The 5,761-nt window shown below is 38.6% G+C and overlaps 1 protein-coding gene across 1 annotated transcript in view; it reads right to left on the bottom strand.

Moving 5' to 3' along the window:
- Positions 1 to 5,761, bottom strand: part of MARCHF1 (membrane associated ring-CH-type finger 1) — a 431,151-nt gene that overhangs the window by 316,414 nt on the left and 108,976 nt on the right.

The following is a 5,761-nucleotide window of genomic DNA, read 5'->3' as shown; positions in this document are numbered from 1 at the left end:
TGACTTTGTTGTTGTCATTGTTAGGTGCCATCGAGGTGGCTCAGACCCATAGCGACGCTGTGCACAACAGAATGAAACAGTGCCCTGTCCTACATCCTCCTCAAAATTGTTCCTCTGCTTAAGCCCATTGATGTAGCCTTTGTGTCAACACATCTCCTCAAGGACCCTCCTTTTTTCCCTTCGCCTCCACGTTACCAAACATGATGTCCTTCTCCATGGACTAGCCTCTCCTAATAATATGTTCAAAGTATGTTAAGACTGCCTTGCCTCCAAGGAGCACTCTAACCTTACTTCTTCTAATCCATATAGGGTTGTCCTTTCAATATTCTCCTCTAGCATCACAATTCAAATATATCAATTCTCCTACAGTCTTGGCTTATGCAATGTCCAACGTTCACATGCTAGTGATGCAATGGGAAATACCATGGCTTAGGTCAGGCACACCTTATTCCTCAAAGAACCACTGTGGCTCTTCAAAACTCAAACGAGGTCTGATATAGCAGCTGTACTAATGAAATGCTTCTTCTGATCTGATACTTCTGATCAGATCTACTAATGCAATACTTCTTTTGACTGTTGCTTCCATGAGCACTAAGGGTAGATCCAAGTAAGACAAAATCCTTGAGAACTTCAACTTTTTCCCTTTATCCTAATGTTACCTATTGGTCCAGTTGTGAGGCTTTTGATCTTCTTTACATTATCTAATCCATACTGAAGTCTACAATCTTTGATCTCCACCAGCAAGCGCTTCAATTCCTCCTCACTCTTTGCGTCATCTGCCTGTTGATGGCTGTTACTAAACCTTCCAATCCGAATGCTGCATTCTTAATCGTATAATCCAGCTCTCTGATGATCTGCTCAGTATACAGATTGAATAATATGGTGAAACCCTGATGCACAGCTTTGATGATTTTAAACCATGCAGTATTCCCTCACTCTGTACGGCTGCCTCTTGATCCATGTACAAGGTCTGAATGAATACAAGGAATTGCTTTGGGATTCTCATTCCTTTAAAGGTATGTGCAGTTTATTATGGTCCACACAGTGTAATGTCTTTTGATAGTCATTGAAACACAGGTAAACATCTTTACGGTATTCTCTGCTTTCACCTAAGATCCACCTGACATCAGCATGATCTTCCTCATCCCATGGCCTCTTCTGAGTCCGGCCTGAACTCTGGCAGTTCAGGCTGCTGCAACTGTTGTTGAGGATCCTAAACAAAACTTAACTTGTGTGGGATATAAAAGATATCATTATATAATTTGAACATTCAACTTTCTTTGGAATGAGCACAAATATGGATCTCTTCCAGTCAGGTGATCAAGCAAGTGTCTTTGAGCTCTCTTGGCATAGACGAGTGAGTGCCTCTTCAGCTTTCTGAAACACTTCAATGGGGATTCCATCACTTCCTAAAGCATTGCTTTTGGCTAGATTTTGGCAGCCTGTACCTCTTCCTTCAGCCCCATTGTTTATTGCTTACATGCTATCTCTTGAAATTATGGACTGTTGACGAGTTCTTTCTGGTACAATGACTGTGTATTCTTTCCATCTTCTCTTGATGCTTTCTGCATCATTCAATAATTTGTCTATAGAATCTTTCAAAATTTACTTTTACAAAAATTCTTTCAGTTTCTGATATACTGAGTGTGTTTATACAGTTAGGTTTTTAATTCTAGGTCCTTCAACATTTTATTATATTTGACTTAGTCTTCTCAAGCTGCCTTTGAAATTTTCTATTCAGTTTCTTGACTTCATCTGTTCTCTCATTTGTTTCAGCTACTCTATGATTAATGGCAAGGGATTAATCTGACATCCACCTCAATTCTTTATTGACTTTTTGATGAATAATGCATAATGGTCTTGATGTCCTCCCACAGGTCATCAGATCTTCTGTCTTTGGTCTTCAATGCAGCAATTCTGTTCTTGAAATCTTTTCAAAATTCAATGGGGATAGACTCAAGATTGTATTGTGGTTCCTGTGGATTTGTTTTAATTTTATTCAGCTTTATCCTGAACTTACATATTAGCAATATATGATCTGTTCCACAGTCAACCCCTGGTCTGCTTTTAGCTGCTGATATTGAGCTTCTCCACTGGGTCTTCCCACAGATGTAGTCAATTTGATTTCTTTGTATTTCATCTGGGGATGTCCATGTGGAGAGTCACCTTTTGTGTGGTTGAAAAAAGAACTTTGCTATGAGCAAGTTATTGATTTTTCAAAATTCTATCATGCTATATTCAGCTTCATTTCTATCATCAAGTCCATATTTTCCAATTTTCTACTATTCCTTCTTCTTTGTTTCCAACTTTTGAATTCCAATCACCAATAATTATCAATACATCTTGATTGCATGTGTAATCAATTTCTGACTGAAGTCATTGGTAGACTTCTTCATCACTATCTTTCTGGGTTGGTGCATAATTTTGCGTAATAGTTGAATTGATAGGATTTCCTTCAAGGCTGGGTAGACATACACCAATCACAGATAGCAGTACTGCCTGATAAATTTAGCAAGATCCTTTCTGACAATGAATGTGTTATTCCCGGCATAGTAAAATATGATTTTCTGATTCAAAATGGCCAATAGCAGTCCATTTCAGCTCACTAATGCCTAGGACATCGATCTTATGAGTTCTATTTTCCTTTTTGATCACTTCAAGTTTTCCTGAATCCATACTCCACATATTCCATGTTCCATGGGAAACTGCAGTCAAAGTCATTTTGAGTATAACTGTATCTTGAGCCTTGACATACATTCAAGCACTACTTGAGTTCTTTATGATACTTTCCCAGTGACTACTAGCCATTAAACCAACAAGGGTACTCTGTTTAGACAAGTTTGGGAAGTATGAAAATATATATTTACTATCCACTACATGTTCAAAATGAACCCCAGAGTGAGGAGGGTCTGATAATAAGGCTAGATGTTCAATCTATTCAGGTAATTCATGGTTTAAGCAAGAAGCTTAAGTAAGATGGAATCCTGTTCCCTTTTAACAGCCCTTGCACAGTGGAATTTGCACAAGGTTTTTAGTAGCTGACACCTCGTGATTTTGAGTATGGCTGACACCAACGGGGGAGCAAAAGTAGAGGCAGCTAGACCAGTAACAAAGGTGACAGTAGTCCCCTTGTGTAAATGAGGCAAACTCCAAGAGATAGGCCTTTTCTCTTTCAATGAAACATTTAAGCTGTTATTTGCCTCAGAAAGGAGAACTGGTGCCATCTGGCACACTACATTGCCTAGAATTCTTTGCACCCAAAGTCATTAAGTGGCAATGAGCATGATTGTAATACACTTATGTTTGATTTGTCTTCATTTATAGAAGTGTACCAGGCTCCAGTGTGCAAACTTGAGAGATTTTATTTGTTTGCTCAAATTAGTATTATAAACCTTAGTTTTCATTTTGTTTGATCTCATATGCTACACTTTAAAATAGTTTTTGTACATCACATTTAACATACTTAGTTTTCTGCATTTTACGAGGGGCAACTCCTGCCCGCAGTGGTCTTCTAGTTGGCTCCCTCCGGTTGGGGGCCTCAGGTGTTCGTTTCCTTGGAGGGAGCCAGCAGCTATCAGTCTGGCCTCAGCTCCTGAAAGCCTTCCTCATTGCTTACCATCTGCTCCCTCCATCTTCATTAAAGTTAGCCTTCTTCCCTTCTTAGACCTCAGATCTCTTATGCCATAAACTGGAAAAATATCTACGATTTAAAGAACTCACCTGATTAGGCTAGTCCTACTTACATAATCTTCCTTTATGAAGCTAGCTGTACCATTTAATATAACAGGTATGCAAGTTAACCCTAGTGATCTGTTTCTGTAAATAAGCCAATGAAAGCTTTATGGATCGCAGCAAGTTTATCTGAAACCAATCATGTGGATGCTGTAGAATCAGGCAGCATTTCTTTTGGTTGTACATAAATCATGGGCTCACTTGATGGCAATAACAACAGCAGCTACAAGTTACGAGAATAAAATCCATCATGTCTACAGCCCAGAGCATTGTGTAGGAGGCAGGAAATCTTTTGGGGCCATCCCAGAATTCTGCCTACAACACAGATCAACTGAAGTGATTAGTCTTTACTGGAAGGGCAACCCTTCCACAAAAGAGGGAAGGAAGCTGGCTGAATTGTGCATCTGTGGTGGAGAATACCTCGACATCTTGTTTGCCAATTTAATTTGCTGAGTCTGAATGAGAAGTTTTCAGTTCTACAGCTTTATAGAAAAGATGACAATGTAGAAAACGTCACAAGGAGTATTTATGGGAGAGAGTGTTGAATACAAAAAAATGAATGACTATTGTAGGATAAAGCTGAGCTCCCAACCTAGGTTGGGCTGTATCTCACAAAGGAGTAACTGTTTAATACAAACAAACAACCCCAAACCCAAGATTTCCACAGCTGTAAATATTTACAGAAGCAGACTGCTGCATTTTTCTCCTGCAGATCAGCTGGTGTGTTAAAAAAAAGAAGGAATCAGGCGCTTTAGTATTGCATCAACAGGGCCCCTTGATTGTGAAGTAGCTGTTACTTACTGTACGTGGAAATGAGAGGAACAGAAGAATGGCGCCAGGTTTCCTTAGAGCTGAGGCAACTACTTGTAGGACAGATTTACCAACTTATTTGTTTTAATATGAAAAGATTATTATAAACTAAGAAGCATTACATATCCTTCCACTTCCAGCATTATAAATATAGGGATAGCGACTCTCTCTCAGTATCCTGGAGTTAATCCCAATTTATAGAACCTCATATAATAGGTTTATATTTATATTTATATAATAGGATAAAACTACAGACAACTTCATCTTTCTACCCTAGGAATGGCTGATGGATTAGAACCACTGAACTGGCAGTTAGTAGCCCCCAAATTAGGTGGATTATAAAACTGACTTAATTTTTTTCAGGGCTAATAAAAAGCCACAATACCATCAGCTACCAGGGGCTCTAAGGCCCATGCAATGATAACCTTGCCAGCAGTGAAGGTTCTGTTGAGTTATGGGATAATGATGTTCAACCATTACAGGCTACAAAGGTGATTCTGTTATTTCCCTTCACACTTTATTGCTGGTAAGAGATTGAGAAATATTAGACTGACAAAAACAATGGACGATGATTCATTTGTCATATTTCTCACAGGATCAACAGCCTTGAGAAGATGACTGCTTGTCCTTCACACCTCTCACTCTGGTCGCAGGAATTCACAACTGAGAGACTAGGAAGCCTTGGGCTCTGCCCACATCAGCCTTTGTAGTGGGGAATCTGCATGATGGTGCGTTGCTTCAGTTTGGGTTTAGGTTAAGGCTCTGTTTTTACTTATTGGTACTACACTTGCTCTTAGCCAAAAGGCCGAGAAGCGATGTGTTTTTGCTTATTGAATAACAATTTTAGAAACTGTTTTTTGCTTTCTATATTCTTTAATCTAATTAAAGTAGTTAATGTAATTTTAAAACCATGTGCATGAGATTCAGCAGGAAAAACTAAGTGGACTTAATGATTCAGATTCATTGTGGTTTTATACAAAGTGATCTCCTTTCTGTTTGGTTCAAATTTCTGTATATATATACACACACACACACACACACACACATATATAGTTTTGTTTTAATGTCAAACCAACGAGAGTTATTTATTTCAGATATTAATTTTATATAAATGTCATCAAGGAACAATCTAAGTGTAAATATATATATAAATTGTTTTATTGGGGGCTCGTACAATTCTCATCACAATCCATACATCCGTCCATTGTGTGAAGCACAT

Source organism: Echinops telfairi, unplaced genomic scaffold (assembly GCF_000313985.2).
Source record: "Echinops telfairi isolate 266 unplaced genomic scaffold, ASM31398v2 ScPeMD7_5868;HRSCAF=6743_0, whole genome shotgun sequence".
Classification (NCBI taxonomy): Eukaryota; Metazoa; Chordata; class Mammalia; order Afrosoricida; family Tenrecidae; genus Echinops; species Echinops telfairi.
Note: the sequence above shows the minus strand (reverse complement) of the source record. Positions and strands in the feature narration are given on the sequence as shown.